General features: G+C 36.2%; 1 pseudogene; it reads left to right on the forward strand.

Annotated features, from left to right (window-relative positions):
• The first annotated feature begins 6568 nt into the window (after positions 1–6568).
• On the forward strand, positions 6569–6665 carry LOC144706261 (small nucleolar RNA R71; annotated as a pseudogene).
• Positions 6666–20976: the final 14311 nt, after the last annotated feature.

Genomic DNA, 20976 nt, shown 5'->3' on the forward strand with positions numbered 1-20976 from the left:
CTGCATGAAGTGTTAGAATTATCAATAACATGCTTAAACGAAACTCTCTTCGACAATTCGGATTCCACCTTGTGAGGAATATGAGTGCCGTCCTCATGGTTTGGATAGAGCTAATGAAATGAGTAGAAAGATGTACTTCTCTCTAGATATTACACTATGATCCATAATGCTCCTCACTGCACTCATCAAGTGGTGGGCCTTTCCCTCTCATAACAAGATCACTCTCTCACGGGTAGCGGCTACTTGTGTTCAAATTCTCCACTAAGTTTCCTCCCACTATAAGATGAAATTTAAACATTCTCCGCCTCCCAGTTAGCACAGAATATCAAGTGGTGTGATGGCATGGGTAAGAGCATAAGAATGAATGAAAAACGTAGGCTCAAAGGTGAAGAGATGGGTCGCGAATGGAGGGTATATCAAAGATGACTCATTTCAAGTTGCCTTCTCCCAAGACTTAGACGAAGTGAGAAAGAAATAGAAAGAAGATATAGTGAAAAATGCCCTTACTAGAATCAATAATTCAAAGCAAAAATCAATCTACCAATAATCCCTATCACAAATAACCCCATTTGTTTTCTTTGAATGAATTTTTTTTTTTTTTTGAAAGGGGTAAAAAAAACTACTAAATATTTTGAAGAAGCAAATACAAACATATTTATCATTGACTCTTATAAGGGCATGATTTTTTTTTGTTTGAAAAAAATCATTTGAGAGAAGAAGAGTTAATAAGAATATGAAGAGTGAAATTTAGACAGAATTGGAGATAGAGGTGGGATAAAAGTGATCCCATGGAAAGAGAGATAGAGTGGCTTGGGAGATGGCTACCATCCATGAAAGGCTGTTAGGTTAGAAAAAAATTCAACAAGTGGATAGGAAAAAATTGGCTCATGGTTGAATAAATAGATGATAATGTGGATAGCATGATAAGTAGAATGGTATGGCAAATGGCATAAGGTAGATCAAGAAAAGGGAGTTCTGTGCTTAAGGACTTGGAGAAATGCCTATCTTCCAGCCTACAGTAAGATTGACTCAATGGAAGAATGAAAACAATCAAGTAGGATCGGCTCATTGATTGGTGGCGCGATGGGGTCCTCAATTCACTCAACTCTCTAGCATATTGAACCATAGTGCTTCAATCCTTTGATTTTCCTATCCCCTACACACCCACTAGATAACCTAGCCATTTGGAAATCAACTCATATCATCCAAAATCAAAGTTTGTCCCATCTTTGCATGATCATGATCCGCTATATAAAGCCAAACTTCCCTACACATGTAATTCGAATTCATGGATGAAGAATATCTCCTAAAGGTGGGTTTCATTTATACATGGAATTTATATGACATAAAGAAAAGTAAAGGTTTGCATTATGCAATGTAAACACATGAAATGTTCTCTCCCCCCCACTAAATTATTCAATGTCCTCAATGCATGGGAAAAAGATCAAAATTGAAATTCAGAAGTTCAGAATTGCAAACCTGCTTGGCGTGATCTTTGAAGGACTTACTAATGATGAGTCGACATCTCGTGTTGTTTCTGAATTGTACTTGATCATCTTCTTTATTCCGGAAAAGCTATAAACTGAAAACAAAATCAAAGAAAAATTACGAGCTAGGGAATTAGGTTAATTCCCCTTTATTTGCAAAATCAAAATTCAATAATAAAAAGAGAAAAGTAGTGAAATCAAAATCCTAGATTTATGCTTCCTGTATGGTGGTTTCGATCGGATTTAGCGTTATTGTTGCCGTAGGTTGCGATATATCTTCTACTTCCACATATGGCTTAAGTCGCATACCACTAACTGTGAACTCCTTCCCTTTCTTAGGATCAAAAATCAAAACAGCTCCATTATCATATATGTCAGAAATTGTAAATGGCCCATCCCATCTTGATTTTAATTTTCCTGGAAAAATTTTCAACCTTGAATTATAAAGCCAAACCTTTTGTTGTTTCTGAAAATGCTTACGGTTAATATTCTTGTCGTGGAAGTGCTTCATCCTGGCTTTATAGATTCTTGAATTTTCGTAAGCTTCGTTCCTTAGCTCCTGGAGTTCATGCATCTGCAATAAACGCTGTTTTCCCGCTGCATCTAAAGAGAGATTAAGTTTCTTAATAGCCCAATAAGCTCTATGTTCTATTTCAACCGGAAGATGACATGCTTTACCAAAAACAACCCTGTAAGGAGACATCCCTAAAGGTGTTTTGTAAGCAGTTCTATAAGCCCATAGAGCATCATATAATCTGCTAGACCAATCTTTTCCATCAGGCCTAATGATCTTCTTTATAATCTTTTTAATCTCCCTATTTGAATTCTCAATTTGACCATTTGCTTGTGGATGATATGGGGTAGTGATTCTATGTTGAACCCCATATTTTTTAAGCATGGTCCTGAATTGAGAATTATTAAAATGGCTTCCTCCATCACTTATGATTGCTCTAGGACAACCAAACCTGCAAAATATATGTTGTTGAATGAATTTAAGCACTACTTTATGATCATTTGACCTAGTGGGGATTGCCTCAACCCATCTGGAAAGATAATCCACTCCCATTAAGATGTACTCATGCCCATCTGAATTAGGAAATGGTCCCATAAAATCAATCCCCCATAGGTCAAATATTTCTACTTCAATGATAGGCTGTAGTGGCATACTAGAGAAAAACTTAAAAGCATCAGAAAATAGAGTTGGCTAGAAAAATCCACAGTTTAAAACTTTAAATGCAGTCAATTTAGGAGCATAATGTCCAGCACATAAAGAAGAATGACAAGCATCTAAAATGCTCCATTGTTCTTCCTCCGGTACACACCTTCTAAACACATGATCAATACCTAATTTAAAAAGCTCAGGTTCATCATAATAATAGTAATTAATATCTTTATAAAATTTCTTTCTATCATTCATATCCCAATCATTAGGTATTAATCCTGTGACAAGAAAATTCACAATATGAGCGTACCATGGAAGCCTTTTACTTTGAATTTTTAAAATATATTCGTCGGGAAAACCATCATGAATAGGAATAGATAATTCTGTAGATAATCTAGAAAGATGATCTGCAACAGTATTATCTATCCTCGTTATCTTTATTACCAAATCAAATTCTTGCAAAAGTAAAATCCACCGAATTAATCTAGGTTTGGTTTCTTTTTTATTCAGTAAAAACTTTAAAGCTGCATGATCTGAAAACACAATTATTTTACTACCTAAAAGATAAGAACGAAATTTTTCTAGGGCAAAAATAATAGCAAGAAATTCTTTTTCAGTAGTTGAGTAATTTACTTGTGCTCCTCCTAGAGTCTTGCTTGCATAGTAGATGGCAACTGGCTTCTTATCCACTCTTTGTCCTAAAATTTCTCCCACTGCATTGTCAGAAGCATCACACATAATTTCAAAAGGCTTACCCCAATCTGGAGCTTGCAAAATAGGTGCTTGAATTAGAGCTTCTTTAATCTGCAAAAAGGATGCTTTAGCATTTTCATCAAAAACAAATAGTGTATCTTTAGAAAGTAAATTAGTTAAGGGTTTAGAAATTTTAGCAAAATCTTTTATAAATCTTCTGTAGAAGCCAGCATGCCCTAGAAATCCCCTAAGTTGCTTTAGGGTTGTGGGCAGGGGGAGGTTCTTGATAACCTCGACTTTGGCCCTGTCCACCCTTAGCCCATCCTTGCTGATATGGTGGCCTAGGACAATTCCCTCCTCTACCATAAAGTGGGATTTCTCCCAACTTAGAACCAGATTGTTCTGTACACATATCTGCAAAACCTTAGTTAAATTAGATAGACAAATATCGAATGAGGAACCAAACACTGAAAAATCATCAATAAAAAATTCCAAGAAATCCCCTACTAATTCAGAAAACATGGCAGTCATACACCTTTGAAAAGTAGCTGGAGCATTACATAACCCAAAAGGCATTCTTTTAAATGCAAAAGTACCTACTGGACATGTAAATGTTGTTTTCTCTTGATCACTTTTGTTAATTTCAATTTGATTATAACCTGAATATCCATCTAAAAAACAATAAAAATTTTGACCTGAAAGTCTTTCAAGAATCTGATCAATAAATGGTAATGGATAATGATCTTTCTTAGTCACAGAATTAAGCTTCCTATAATCAATGCATACTCTCCAACTAGAAGCTACTCGAGTTTGTACCTCATTACCATTTTCATCTTTAGTCACTGTTATTCATGTTTTCTTAGGTACTACATGAATAGGACTTACCCATGGGCTATCTGAAATGGCATAAATAAAATCAGCTTTTAGCCATTTCATGATTTCCTTTTTAACAACCTCCAACATGTGCGGGTTAAGTCGCCTTTGGGGTTGCCTTGTTGCCCTAGAATTTTCTTCTAGAAAAATTCTGTGCTCACAAATATTTGGACTGATGCCTTTAATGTCATCAATTGTCCATCCTATAGCAGATTTATAAGTAGATAAGACATTCAAAAGCTCTAATTCTTGTTCAGATGATAACAATGATGATATGATTACAGGAAAAGACTTGCATGGTCCTAAATAAGCATATTTCAGAGATGATGGTAAAGGCTTAAGTTCAATTTCAGAATGCAAAGAAATATTTGTTGGTATGGAAGATTTTTCATTCAAACATTCATTAGATTCACAAGAAAATAAATCATAAGAGCATGGATCAAAATCAAAATCATCTTCTTCTACCAACCCTAGAAAGCAAACATCCTCACTTGTGTCTTTAGGGTATTTCATTAATTTGGAGATAGATAGTTCATTTTTTTCATCTCCTACTTTAAGTTCCACTGTACCCTTATCCCAATCCGTTGTGGCTTTCGCCATAGCTAGGAATGGTCGACCTAAAATGATAGGGGCATGGTTTCAAATTTCCTGTTATTTTCATATCTGCAACTATGAAATCAACAGGAAATTTACAATTCTCCACTTTTACTATGACATCTTCTAATTTTCCATAAGGTTGCCTAATTGAACCATCGGCTAATTGTAATTCAAGAAAAATAGGTTCAAGCTCACCAAATTTAAATTTATCATACAAAGCTTTAGGCATTATGTTTACACTAGCTCCTGAATCAAGAAGTGATTTACTAAAAACCATGCCTCCTATTTCACATTTAATGAGAGGAGCACCCGGATCTCTTCTTTTCCTAGGAATATCATTCAATAAAATTTAACTGATATTTTCAGAAAGTTGTACCCTTTTCTGCTTTCTAGAAGGTGTACATAGTTCCTTCACATATTTTGCATAAGAAGGAATATTTTGTATTGCCTCAGTCAGTGGAATAGTGATGGTTGCATTTTTAAATATTTCAAGCAAATGAGAATTTTCAGGTTTTTGCTTGGATATATTTAAAGCACTAGGAAATGGAATGGGTGGTCTATAATCAAGTGGATTAGGGTCTGCCATTCGTGGATGTCTTTCCTCATCCTGGCCACCCTTATCTTGTTGATCATTTTCCATCTCTCCATTTTCTTTATCTTGATGCTCCGACAATCCTACATTTTTTTATGAGTATCTAACAAAACCTTCCCACTTCGTAATTTTGAAATCACACTCACATGTTCATCATTAATCATATCTTCTTCAAAGCCATGTAAAATATTATTTGTAAAATCATGACATGATGCAACATTATTATTTTCACCAATGCAAGATTCATTTAAAATTTCGGAAGACACACAACATGATGATTCTAAATTTCTATCTACACACAACATGATATTTCTAGGATTTATATTAGGTTGGGTAGGGAGTTGACCTGGATGTCCTTCTCTTAGAAGGATTTCTTCTGATTTACCTTTCATCCTGAGAGCAGGTTGTTGTGCTTGAATCCCTTGTCCTCGCTTGAGCATCTCAATTTCCTTCTTGCGCTCTTCTAAAGTTTGCATCAACATCTTCCTTTCCTCATGCATGCTTTTTCTCTCTTCCTGCATTTCCCTGATAAAATCCATTAAAGTAGAGTTAGTGTTGTCATTATTGTTGTTAGGACGAGAGTAAAAGGGCTTAGAAAAATTTTGAAAATTTTGCTGATATGGTTGCGGGGCGAATTGCTTTGAGACGAAATTGTTGTTTCCTCCTTTGCTCCAATTTTGATTAGGTCGTGCATTCCATTGGTTTTGACCTGCATCTTATCTCCCAAATGCATTAACCTGTTCAACCATAGGACAAGCCTCATCAGAATGTTCTTCACTAGAACAAAAACAACAAGGGTTGTTAGTGGAATTGTTGCCCTCGTTTGCATTCGCCTTTCCTTTAGACTCCTGCAAAAAGATTTAATATCATTGCTCATATCTTTAACTGTTTTACCAATATTGCTCATTTCTCTTTCTAGCTTATCAATCCTGATCTCCGGTTCAACTGCCTTGACGCCAATGATTCCTCCACGCTTGGGACCTGCACTTCGTTAGTGTACAAAAACTTTGACGGTATGTCCAATCTTCTACTAATTTTTCCATCAATTTCATGGATTCATCTGCATGGGTATCAAGGAACATTCCTCCACTAGATATATCCACTAGATGCATTTCCTGATCATTCAATCCACCATAAAAAATTTCAACCAATTCATGAGATGGTATGCCATGATGTGGGCACTTCCTAGTGAGTGACATGAATCTCTCCCATGCTTCTCCTAGAGTGTTAGTTCCTTGACAAAAATCTCTTATATGTTTCTTAATTGAAGATGACTTTCCATAAGAGAAGAATCTCTTTAAAAAGCAAGCTTGCATTTCACTCCAAGATTGAAATTCTTGACCTACCCCTTTAAACCAATCTTTTGCCCTATCTTTCAAAGCAAACTGAAATAACCTTAGTTTGAGAATTTCCTGAGGAACACCTGCATAACTATAAGCAGAACAAATCTGGTTATACTCTTCCAAAAACTCATAAGGCTCCTCATTAAATCTTCCATTAAATGTAGGCAATTGATTAATCATATTCGGGTCAATTCTAAAATTAACATTTTCTGGTAAAGGAGCAGATATTTTAGTGTAGGTTTCACTCTCTATAGGGTCAGAAAATTCTCTCAACCTCATTCTTCTAACACCCTGTTCAACCCCAAAATTTTGATTATTCTCCATTAAGTCACAAAAATGCTGATTTTCACCTTCGGAGCTTTCAAAAATACAATCAAAACTAGGAGTTCTACTAACTGTTTCAAGATTCACGAGATGAGGTTTTAAAGATCTCCTACCGAACATGCAATGTTAAACACATCAATATAAAAAATAATCAGTTTTGATGAACAAGAAAAATTAATTATGCAATGATGAATTTTTTTTTTCAATTTCACTATTTCATCAAAATTCACAAAATAATTGCAAAATTCAGCTCAATCCAAGACTTAATATAAAAAATAAAGAGTAATGAATCCACACAGAATAATTTAAAAATTCAAACTGCGTCGCCCCCGCAACGGCGCCAATTGATAAGCGAAAAATCACGTAAAATTACGTGGTCGCTTGCGCTTTTTAGACTTATGCAATAAATTTATAATTCCTTAATTACTAAATAAGAATATAGAGCAAGCAAGGGGTCGATCCACAAGGAGGCAACAATTCAGAATTTTCAAATTTTTTTTATGAATCAAGTCAAGTAATTTCGAATTTCGCAATATTTAATTCAATTAATATTAAATAATATTCTTAAAATAATCAAAATTAAGTAAAACTTAATTTTGATTTCATCAGATAATTCCAGATAAGAATATTATTATTATTTTAAGCTCATAAAAATATAATTATTAATTTCCAATTTAATAAAATTTATAATAATTTTCAGAATTAAAATTGGGAAATTAATAATCAAGAAAGTGATTTTTGAATTGGAGTTCAAAATGGATGAATTTTCGGTTCAAATTTTATTTTTGGGTTTTTTATATATTAAATTAAATTCCTAAACAATAAAAACCGAAATCTAGAGAGAGAAACAAATCAAATTAACCTAGAGAGAGAAAGTGAAGAAATTGGGGAAAGCCCCAATTTCGACCCTAAATTAAAAATGTAATGAAGCAGAAATGTCCTAAAATGATTAAGAATTAATTATCAAAAGTCAGATCTCGAATCCAAATCAAAAAGAAGTGCTGATGCATTCAAAACATGAATCTAGGGCATGTACATTTCGCCCATGCCAAGGCGTTTTCGAATCGTTCTAGAAGATGATCAAATACAATTCAGAAACTTACAAATTTGATAAAGAGATCCAGATCTGACGACTTCCAGAATGCCTCCTGTGTCCTTCCTGGCCAATTGCTTGGGGAGAGCCTCCAAAAGTGAATTTCGCCTTTTTTCTGACCTCTATTTAAAGATCCAACCGTCCAGATTGTAGAGGAGGAAAAGACGAACCTGCCCTCAAAATTTCAGCCTAATCGGAGTTGTAGATCTCAAGATATCGCAGTTTTAGTGAGATCAAATGTGGGCCGTTGGATCTCTTTTATTTTCTCTAAAAAATCGGAATTTCCTATTGGCTGGGCTTGATTTTCTCGCTTTCCGTGTTTCGGGACACGTGCACCCTCGTTGTCCGCGTCGGCCACACTTTTTCGCTGCTTTTTAAGAAAACAGAAAAGGACAAAATAGTGATTTTTTTCGCTTGGTTAGAAGAGAGAGAGAGAAAAAGAAAAAAATCATTGTTTTAAATAAACGCCAATGATCGGCGTCGATTTCCGCTTCTCTCTCTCTCTCTCTCTCTTTTAATCACTCTATTTGACTTTTCCTATCTCTCTCCTCTCTTCTCTCCTTTCTTATTTAATTAATATATCCCTTCATTCGCCCGAATTTCGGGCGAATGACGTGGATATTCATTTTAAATGCATTCAAAATGCAAAATAAATAATCAATATATTATTTAATTAAATAAAATTCATTTCTTGCCTAAATAATGGTGAGAAAAATTCAGAAAAATTCATAAAAATATGGGAAAAATTCAGAAAAATCAGGAGATGATTTACTGACCTTAAACCAAGCAAATAAAATCATGTAAAAATATTTCTTCACTGAAACAATCTCAAATTCCATGTAAAAAATGATAAAAAATATGAAATAATAGAAAAACGACATGTTAACTGATTTCAATGTATTTTATCATGATAACATGCAAATATGACCATTAAAACACATAAATAGAATGTATAATTCAGTAATTAAGTATATTAATTTGCATGTTATCAAAATACCCAAAGGTAGGTATTATGAATTTGGTAAAGTTATTAAACCAATCAAATGAGGTCAAATTCAGAAAATTATTTGAAAAATATTAGAGAATATGTTTATCTTTATCTCATAGAAAATACAAGTCTTAAATAGATGATTGCCTTGTTGTTCATTTGGTCAAACTATGTAGCCATTAATATAACTAAAAGTGCTATTTTATATTCTCTTACAATAAGTCAACTAGTTGGTTGAGGACCTATTATGCTTGATCACAACCCTTATTGAAGCTTACATTACTTTGAAGATTCATCAAAAAACATATTAAAGCATTTTACTAAAATGTCATTTTAACTTAATCTTCACAAACCAATTATGTGACTTTGCTTCAGCCTGTTGAGAGTGTGATAGAGTAAACACGCCAGAGATGACTCCCCAATGTTTACATACCAAGGAGGTTTTCCATAAAGAAACTGATCACCATGATCATGACGGGAGCAATGTCTAGTTAATGACGGGAGCAATCATGATGGATGTCCATGGAGAGAAGCAAGCTGTTGGAGATTAAATGCAACACATAAGAGTTCTCAATGTAGTCGATGCCATATGCATAAGGCCACACACAAAAAATAGTATTATGGTGCACGCTAGAACCATCAAGATTTCAATTCAAGGTAAATACTCATTTGCATAGTGATGAGCAAAAAATTGCAGTCATTGAAACATGAACTTATGCATTAGTAAAAAATAAACTCAACTCACAAGATTTGAAAAGAAATTAAAGGATTATGGTGATGATTTCAGATGATCAACGGAAATACAGAAAATTTGAGGATTAAATGAGATCAGATGATAAATATGAATATAGATCTGGAAAGAAGACAAAGTGAGCTTCCCACTGAGCCAAAAACAATGCAAATAGGGTATAGATTGATCGAAACATCTTAGAGAGAGGTTAAAGAGAGAATGTGATGAGTGATGGGAGAGAAAATTAAAACCTAATTATGCTACCCAAAAACACTATAGCAAAAAGTAAAGTGTCAATTCAATGAATAACATCTTATTAACCTGAATGCGATGAAGAATTGAACCAATTTATGTGTGATTGAGGATTTTGATCTAGAAATCCATTGTAGAAGATTCAGGTTCAAGCCCCACGTTCATTCATACAAATCTGTGCTCTGAAGGTTTGATTTACCCTAATCTACGAATTTTCACATCGTACGAAGGTATAGGAAGTTGTAGGGATCACTTACCATTGTTATGGTTGAGGAAAGGTGAATTTTGAAACAAAAATGGATAATACCTTCATAGAAAACAAACAAGAAGTTTTAATGATGATCTCGGTCATATCTAGTCATTTGATCTTCTTTTGAGGGGCGTGCAAAGGCCAGAATGTGGCTACGCCAACCCTTTATAGGGGGATGGGAGAGAAAGGCAAGTCAGGTGCCACCTCTGCCATCTGATCTAGCCAAAAGGGCCCAGATCACACCTTGTGTTGTCTGCATGTTCGTTACACATAAGCAACTACAACATCCAATCATCCATAAACATGTTTCAACATCTTCTAACCAATCCTATGGATTGGATCCATGATTACAATGGCCCACTAGAGTGAAATATTTTTGGCTTGCCAATTAAGCATCCTTGTGGGCCATCACTTGCTAGACCACACAGGCTAATACACTTACGTGCCCTACATGCATATTGCGTGGGTTTACCAACACATGATCATTATGCATATTTCTCTTTGGATGAAATTCCTTTATTCATGTTTGACATTTGGTGCTTACTATTGGGTTCTATAGGTCTTAAGATGGATGAAGAAATCAAAACATTCTGCAGCGAAAGACTTGAGCAGAATTTAACGACATCAATAAAACCATGAAATGATGTACCTTTGCACGGATTGCATCTGTGATTTCTTGGATCCCAGCGTGAGACGAGTCAAGCTGCCCAAGTGTGCAGCCTCTAGACGTATCCACATAATCCTCGGCAGGTCGAATCTCCTCCTCGTTGATGAGCCATGTTCAATCTCCGTCGTTGTCGTTACGTCATCTCGATCGCATAGCAGATGGAGAGGGGGTGTGGGGAGAAGGGAGAAGAAGGGGAAGGCCCCTTGAACAATTCAGGCCTAGGTGAATTTTGTTTAGGGCCTTCCCCTATTCAAAGGATACACGAGAAGGACATCAAAGTATCCGGATAGAATAGCACTATCTAGCCTCACTCACATGATGAGTATGGCCGGTCTTGTAGCCATCAGTTTGGAGACACTAGGGATAGATAGTGGATGCCCTTTAGTGGAAAGAGTTCACTAAATTGATCTGTACGAATCCCTGAATGGTATTATTCTGAATTGTCACGCAGGTTGATTCACGTCACTGTTGTGTAAGTGGTCCTTAGACTTGAGACACCAAAGATGTCTTGTGGACGGACGGTTGTACTTTGGCTACGGCCAATGAGTCTCTAATCATGGGATTCTAAACTGTTGTACTTTAGTAAATGGTCTTAGTTCAGGTAAAGAAAAAAAAGAAACATCAAGAAGTTCACGAAGACGATTAAGTGGTCAAGATGGGATCGTCCACCCTCGGTATAAGAGGTGACATCTCAAGGAAGATGATGCGATGAAGTCCTTGGCCAAGGGAGTGAAATATCAAAGAAGAGTTCTCCAATGATTTCTGAATGCATCAGTACTAACTCGGATGACCGATTAGGGTTTGACAGTTGACCATACCTAAGTCGTCCAAGGAGTGTCAAGTGGATGAGGGACTATACATATACTATAAATGATGACGAACAGGTTCCATTGATTGAGTCGATATACACTCCTTTGTATCTTCTAGAACACGAGGTGTAGCTTGGCACCCCACGTGTTGGAGACTCGACCTGTTGATTGGGTTAAATCGATTTGATATTAATTAATCTATATGTTGATACGGTTAATTAATTTGCAAGGCCAATAAAGGTTATTGGGCTGCTGGAGTCGTTAAGTAGAATGATACATGGGCCTAGAGGTAAAACTCTTGGCCCATGAAAAATACCCACTTAGTATAAATAGGGGAAGTCCGTGAACAAAATTCACCCAGGCCAGAATTGTTTAGGGACTTTCCCCGTCTTGTTCCTTCTCCCCTCACAACCTCTCCATGCCCGATGCGATTGGGATGACATAACGATGACAATGGACGTAGAACGGGGCTCGTCAATGAGGAGGAGATCCGGTGTGCTGAGGATCGCGTGGATATATCTAGAGGCTGCAAATTTGAGTAGCTCGAATCGGCTCGCTCAAGGATCCAAGAAATCACAGATGCAATCCGTGTAAAGGTACTTCATTTCATGGTTTTATCGATGTCATTTTTTATTCCGTTACGTGTCTTCTCCTGCGAGGAATCATCATCTTCATCCATGTCAAGGCCTCTAGAACCCAACAATGCTTATAATGAATTCCAATGATAAAAGAGGTATGGGGATATTTTACTATGGCGATTGTTTATTCCGGAGAATGTATCCTGAGAATGACATCAAAATATCCAGATGTAATGACACTGTAAACCCATCCTGATGATGAGAATATATCTGTGACCATATTTGTATGGAGACATAAGGATACATAATAGGAAGTCTTTAGAGAAAGAGTTCAGTTAATTTTTCAACATGAATCCCTGGATGGTGTTAATACTTCAATGTGACCCATGTTGATTTATGTTCTTATATTGTAAGTTGTCCCCAAATGTTGAACAGTAAGGAAGTCTTTTAGAATGATGATTGTGTTTTGAGTATGACCTTTGAGATACTTATTACAAGAATCATTCAATCTTAGCTGGGGTGTAACAACAAGTACCCTAAGGTGATCGACTGTTCAGTTAGGGTGTGATTATCCCTCCCGGTGCAAGAGGAGATAACTCAAGGAAGATGAGGTGATGAAGTACTAGACTAAGGTTGTGTAGATATAATGTGAGTAGTATGAAAATTTCTTAAGTGTATCATAATCAACTAGGTTGAACGATTAGGGTTCATAGTTGATTATGATACACTTAAGAAATTATGAGAACTTACGCATACATGGTTATTGATGATAGAAATGTTCTATCAAAGATTTTATCTAATCATGTGTATTGTGTTGAGGAAATAGTGTATTTTGGCACCTTACTTATTGAAGTCTCAACTTTCCCATTCTGTTTAATTAATCAAAGACTAATTAGTGTATATTTAGTATATATTTAATTAATTGAATCAAACAAGAAAGAAGTAAATGTATTGTTCAAAATGCTATGTGGGCCTAGAGGGTCATAAAAGTATAAGGATTATTAGACATCAGAGGATACACTTAAGGTATGGATGTTATGAAAATTTTACATTTATAAACGGAAGGAGGCCCAAAAAACTCCTATGATGACGTTTCTTTGAGTACCCCTCCTTATTCTTGCTCTCTTGGGCACTCTCAACTCCTAGTGCGAGTAGAGCAAAAAGAAGATGATCTCTGATTAATGGAGGCACATATTTAGTGGATGATGAGGACATTCTACTTGTAAGGGAATAGAGTTTTTAGGTACATGATAATGTCCGTTTATCTGGATAGGTTATGCCAAAGAGAGGTGGGGTGAATTAGGCTTTTAATATTTTTATTTATTTATCTTATCTATGTGATGTTGTAACTATATAAGTTTAGTATAGTTGAGAAGATTTTGCATTGTGGTTTTTATAAACGTTTCGGCTAGTCCCTTACTCCTATCCTAGGGATATCCTTGCCTTGAGTTCAATGAAAGACTAACTAACCCAAGTTAGAAAAAGACCCCTAGAAAATGCTTTATAATTGGGGTATACACGTATAACAAAGGAAAGAGAAAAGTTGATGATCATCTGATGTCTTTGGCCCCCCTAGCCTTGTCTAATGAGAGAGACTTCAACTTCTCTTATTCAGACCACACATGTCACTTTACTTGGTCCTCTTACCCTCCGCAAGAGGTTACCACAACCTCAAGGTTGGCCACACATGTCGATTGCTTATCCCCCTTAGCATAGTCCAGAGAATTCTCCCAAGCCTCTAAAGAACTAATGCAATTCAAATGTTATAAAGATATAATAATGATAAAATGACATATATAATCAAATGATGATACCACTTGCTTCTAATTCTTTGTCTTAGAGATTCAAAATTTGACTTCGATTTTGTTATGTTAACTCACTTGTTAACTTAATCACAATCAACTATTTAATCACTCACCAAGAATCCTATCATGATTCAAATCTTGTTCCAATAAAAACTTAATGTTGGCCACTAAAGATTTTCTAACTTTAGCCTACAAGCCTTTCAACTTTGTCCAATTAATTTCACTTAAAAACAATCAAATAAAATTCCTAAAAAGGGGACCCATATAGTTTAGTTTAGATAAATGACAAATATGTAAGATAAGAAAATCCAATCAAACTCCTAATAATCCATATAGAAATATTCATATTTGACCCAATAAGTTTCCTCAAAAATCTTCTCAAGTTATTCACCTTAATTTTGGCCCAACAAAAATAAACTTAATGTCCCCATTAATTCTTTATTTTTTCATCCTTATTTCCATAATTTACTCTTATTTCCTTTACTATTATTTATATGATGAATATATTAAATCTCTCCCTACTCAATCTAAAATTTCTCCATCTTTGCTTTTCTCAACTCTTTTGAAAACCTCTATGTTAAACCTCTTTATATTTAATCCACAGTTTTATTTCTTGCAATCAATGTGTTTTTTTCTTGATCTTCTTATCTTTGTCCCTCAACCCCCGATTTTCTCTCTTCAAAATATTCTTCAATTTTACCCAAAAAATTATATTTACCTAATCTATATATTCTATTTAGTCAAGCATTTGTCTATCTCAAATTCGATGTATTTCAACTAAGATATTGGAAATGTGCACCTCACATTTTTGTGGTTTCTTGCTGTCCTTCTCTAAATGCATCTCAATCTCTTAAAAATGTGTCTCCTCATCATCTCCTCTTTTAGAGTTTTGTTTCATGAAAACAACAAATCCAGAAAGGGAAACTGTGCCAGAAAGAGGAAGGGATCTAGTAACATGATCCTGAATATTCTTTATCTACTTTGAGAAATGCTTGATTGAGAGAGTAATGGAGAAGTTTTGGATGCATGAAATGGGAGTTTATTTTCTCTTGTAGATGGAGGCAGAGTCCGCTTGATATTCGTATTCAGAGAAATATAATATGGAAGAGAGATAGATATGAATACATCATTGAGGATGTTAAAAGATTAATTACAATAAATAAATCCTCTGGGAGAGATGTTCCACCTTTAACCTACATAAATAGCCATTAAATAGTATATTAAATGATGTAATAATGTGACTTGCGATTTCAAGAATGAAGCAGTTGTTAGTTTAATGAAACCATTTAAATAACTTAAAATAACTTGAATCCATATGAAACCACTGAAATATTATATTATCCTAATTAATTTGAATTGACTAAATTATACTTAGAAATTCATCAAAATATACACAATGAGTCAAAATCAATGACCTTCAGTCTCCAAATGACTATTTTAAAAACCAACCTGTAACATAATTAATTTCACACAAAGTTACCCAATCATCGATGTGTTACATTTGTAAAGGTTCATTTTACTTCATCGTAATATGTTGCGTGAATCATATTTGGATCAATTATCATGAAAAGAATCTTCAAGGTCTGTAGATATCTGATGTGTATGTTAAGTTGACGATTCCAGCCATGCCAGATCACAAACACAGGGAGGAGAGGACAATGTGCTCTTAGGCCATGGGCAGAGAAAAAGAACAGACAGAAAGACAGAAGAAGAATGAAAAACATTCATTTTTTATTAGGTAAATGTGTATATATAGATAGGTATCACGGCTGTGTCAATGGTTAGTTTTGACTAAAGGTAGGTAGAACATGTCAGTCATATACTCCACAATAACACTACCCCACAATCTAGAGAGTATATTTCATCAACGCCCAGCTCAGGGACAAGATAATCAAGCTGAATATTGGTTAGCTCCCTGGTGAGATGATCAGCCATTTGGTGATTAGCAGGTACTTGTTGAATTTGAAGAGCATGCTCCAATTGCTTCTCGATGAAGTGGCAGTGGAGACCCGTATGCTTGTTCTGTCCATATTTAACCAGGTCATGAACGAGTCCAATAGGATACTTGCTCTCTCAGAAAGAAGTGTAACAGGTTAATAAGGCTCCATATGGATTGAAGTATTATCCCTATGCATTGTACTATTACAAGGGGGAACATATACAATTTGGCGAAGTTGACTTTGGATTGTTTTAGTATCCAGTATGATACAAGGTGAACTTTTTGTAGGTAATCCTATGGTGTGTTGGAGGGCAGAAATATTAATAACCCTTTTAAATATTATAATATCCAACAAATACAGACATAATGGCCTAGGTGTGAACTTGTGTGTCTGCAGTAGAACATAATATTTGCATCAAAAGAGTCAACGTTCCAAGTTTCATTCAATTTATGTATTAGGATGGCATGCATCAACCATCTCTAAGTGTGTTGTAGACTGAAGAGCAGGAGTTGGCAAGTGGTTTATCAACTTGACGGAGAGCATAGTGGCTTTTCCGAAGAAAATTCTAGGAACATTACTCTGAATAGTGAGGGCCCTCATTTTTCCTAGACTACAGTCTGGTTTCTCTGGGCCATTCCATGTTTCTGGTGCACATGCGGACATGAATTTCCATATACGATGTCAATTTCCTTTGAGAGATTCTATATTTAAGAGTAAACAAATTCTTTGCTGCTATATGTTTGGAACAATTTGACCTGCAAATAATTTTTCCTATAAATCATCTTTAGAAAACCACATATGATAGAAGAAACTTTTGATTTATGCTTCATAGCATTGATCCAGTAGAAATGACTCTTACCATCAATAAAGACTGATAACCAGCGGAAACCATGTAGTTCAGCAAAGAGGGACATTCCCTAGACATCACAGTACATGATCTCTATGCCATGAGAAGCTGTATTTTAAAAAGGCTTTATTAAGAGTATTTATGTTTTGCTATTGACACACTTTACAAATAAAAGATCACTACGCACATAGGCCCATAAATCTGGAAATATGTCATTTAGAAAATTATGGATGTCCAAGCATTTTAGTGGAAGCTTGGAAAGGCACCTCTATCTTTACTGGGGTCGGTGCACATACTATAGCCCCTCAAAAGTCCTAGCTATTCCATGCTTCAATTGTGCTATCTTTTCACAAAGATAGGCATCACTGCCATCAAATTAATTTGTTAATGGATAAATGAGACAAGCATTGAACAGAGTACACTAATGCAGACTTGTGGAATGTGATGTATTGAGGTAATTAACCCCGTAGGTGCAACCTTTGTGCTCCCAAAGCCATAATTAGAGGGAGAGTACCATTCAGTCTGAATTTTTTATTACTAACGTATAGTTCATAGGTTATAAAATAATCTTTAGATGGAGTAATATGGTGTATGGCCCCATAGTCAAGGATCCACAAGGAAGACCTATGAGACCATGCATGAGTAGGAGAAAAACAAAATGATTATGTAAGTAGGTGAGAGAAGTGAAACCAACTGTATTGGTGGGACATGTGCCTCATTGGCACCCGTTGTGCTCAGTGCCCTAAACCCTGGCCCATGTATGTTGTGACACCATCTGTAGAAACAAAATAGGGTTTATAGTAGGGCCACACTCTTGCACAGAGGCTTACATATAAACCGCCTAGAGTGCATGGATGGGCACACGAGGGAAAACCCCATATACTCGGACTCATGATAGGAAGCCAAGTTCATCGTGTGACCACCGAACGCCCCATAGGTGGTGATGACCATTCCTGATCTTTAAAGCCAATGCCTACACGGTGCTCGTGCTTGCTTGTGTGTGGGGTACGCTTTGTGCATGGGCATCCAAAGTCGGGCACATGGGCTACCAAGACATGCGTTGTGGAACCATGGATACACCCTATGAGGGATGGGCCATGTCCTACCAAGGGACTAAGGCGTGTAGATGTTATAGCGGGTAGCCATGGCTTGTGGAGTGCCAATACAGTTGTGGGGAACTTAATGTGTCCCTATGGATGGTGTTATGGCTTGCATGCGCCAAGGCATAGGGCAACAAGTACAGCGGTGGCAATGAGGACCAAAGTAGTAGAGGTATCACATTAGGTTCTGAATGTACATGGAGTGACATGGTTAGGCTCTTAAAATAGTGGTATTTCAAAGGGACATTAGCGTGTGTGATACGAGCGATCATCGGACACACAACGTGATGGAAATATATGTTGTCTGCAAGCCAATCACACATTCTATATCTCATTCATTTTCATTCATACAACGTTTTAATTAAAGTGTACGTGTGACGCTTATAATGAAGTCCATAAATACATGATCTGACTTAGTTAAATATGATGAGTCGTAATACGAAGATTACAAGTGTTTAAGGATGTGTTCTAAATATTCATATTCGAAGGATACATGAGAAGGACATCAAATATCCTAATAAAATAACACTATCTAGCATCACTCATATGATGAGTATAGCAGTTCCCGTAGCCATTAGTGTGGAGACACTAAGGATAGATGGATAGTGCTGTTTAGTGGAAAGAGTTCACTGAATTGATCCATACAAATCCCTTAATGGTATTATACCAAATTGTTAAACAGGTTGGTTCACATCATGACTCTGTAAGTAGTCCTTAGACATGAGACACCAAAGATGTCTTGTGGATCCTCCACCCTCGGTATAAGAGGTGAAAGCTCAAGGAAGATGACGCAATGAAGTCCTTGGCCAAGGCAATGAAATATCGGGAGAAGAGATCTTCGATGATTTTTAATGCATTAGTACTAACTTAGATGACTGATTAGGGATTGACAGTGGACTATACCCTAAGTTATCCTAGGAGCATCAAGTCGATGAGGGACTATATGTACATGGTAATCGATGATGAACATGTTTCATGATTGCGTCGATAAACACTCCTTTGTATCTTTTAGAGTACCATGTGTAGCGTGACACCCCATGTGTTGGAGACTCAAACTACCGATTGGGTTAAATCAATTCTACTTTAATTAATCTATATAATGATATAGTTAATTAATTCAGAAGGCCAATAAAGGTAATTTGGTTGCTTGAGTTGTTAACTAGACTAATACATGGGTCTAGAGAGTCACACGCAAATGGTATTTTGGATGTCAGAAGATATACTTAAGTTTTGGGGGTTTTATGAAAAATACACAATTATTATAAATAGGGGAAGCATATATACTAAATTCACCCAAGGTAGAATTGTTTAGGATCCTTCATCTTCTTCTCCCTTCTCCCCACACCTCATATCAACTGCTGATGCAATCGAGACAACGTAACGACGATGACATTGAACGGAGTTCACAAGGGTGAAGGAGGAGATTCCAAGTGTCAAGGATAACGTGAATACATCTAGAGGCTGCACACTTGAGAAGCACAATTTACTTCTCTTGGATCCAAGAACTTATGGATGCAATCGGTGCACAGATTCTTCATTTGATATTTTATTGGTGTCATTACAATTCTGTTTAAGTCTTCCAATATGAATCGTTTTGATTTCTTCGTCCAAATCAAGGCCTGTAGAACCCAACAGTAAGGGTCATGGCCAATGGTGGCGAGGCCCTCGGCCTTAAAGCACGGTTGGAGCAGAAGTGCCTGTAGACATGCACCGGGCTACGAGTCTCAAGGCATTGGAATGCCACTACCCATCTCTACATTCTTGTCTAGTCCTTATGCCTAAAGGAATGGCTACAATCATCTATTTATCTTTACTCGTGTGGTAATAAAACGTCTTGATGTTATGCTATGGGCCTAACCCAATCTCCGTCTTAATCACAATTAATCTCATGCACTCTAAGGAGACTTAAACTGCCCAAGTGAAGGCTGCTCAACATTCATGCCCAATCATTTAACCCAATGTGCATTCAATCCGAGTGTTGTTCTTAGCTCTAGATTTGAACGCATGACACTTAGCCATACTAATGTGTGACCAGGGGACTCACAATATAATGGGTAAGAGAAAACATAAAAATGGAGATATGAACATCAACACTTGAGTATCAGTTGTAACCTCATTGTGTAAAGGTTTGTAAACGGGGCGATGGCCTATCCCAGTAAGTCACAAGTTGGGATTGATAGATCTTGGCTGCTCTTTTGGTTCAATAGCACTGTCCCAGCCAGTCAGAACATCCATGCACATTTTTTTTCCAAATTTCTGCTCTCTCAATTTAATATCAGCATCATAGTCAATCAAAACTTAAAATTTAATGGATTATTATAGGTTGATCAATGAGAAGCTCCACACGTAGTCATCTCTATCACTCAAGACTTCCATGTTAGTGGGCCTTCATTTCTTCAAAAACTGAAGCAAAGCTCTCCATCAAAGGACACATATCTAATAGGATATCCTCTTCTTTGGAAGAATATCGAGTGTAGTCGTGACGGCTAGAGTAGATCCATATTGCTTTGACACCATCCTAAGCTGCGATTCCAACTTTTATAGATCATGGAAAGAGAGAGAGAAGATGACAATGTGATATTTAGGGCATAGGTAGAAAGCAAAAGCAGATCAAGAGAAAACAATAAGAATGAAAGCCATTCATTTCCTATTAAATAAACACACATGTAAATACAGATTGGCACAATGGTTGTGTTAATGGCTAGTTTCCTTTTTGCTAAACTTTTGTGACATGTGTGTGTGATGTTCTCCTTCATAATACATATTAATGTTGCATATGTTGATAAAGTTGAGCTTGCTTGACATGTGCACTGATAGGGCTTCTTACAAAGCCCAAATCGCATTGA

This window comes from Wolffia australiana, chromosome 7 (assembly GCF_029677425.1).
Source record: "Wolffia australiana isolate 7733 chromosome 7, ASM2967742v1".
Lineage (NCBI taxonomy): Eukaryota > Viridiplantae > Streptophyta > Magnoliopsida > Alismatales > Araceae > Wolffia > Wolffia australiana.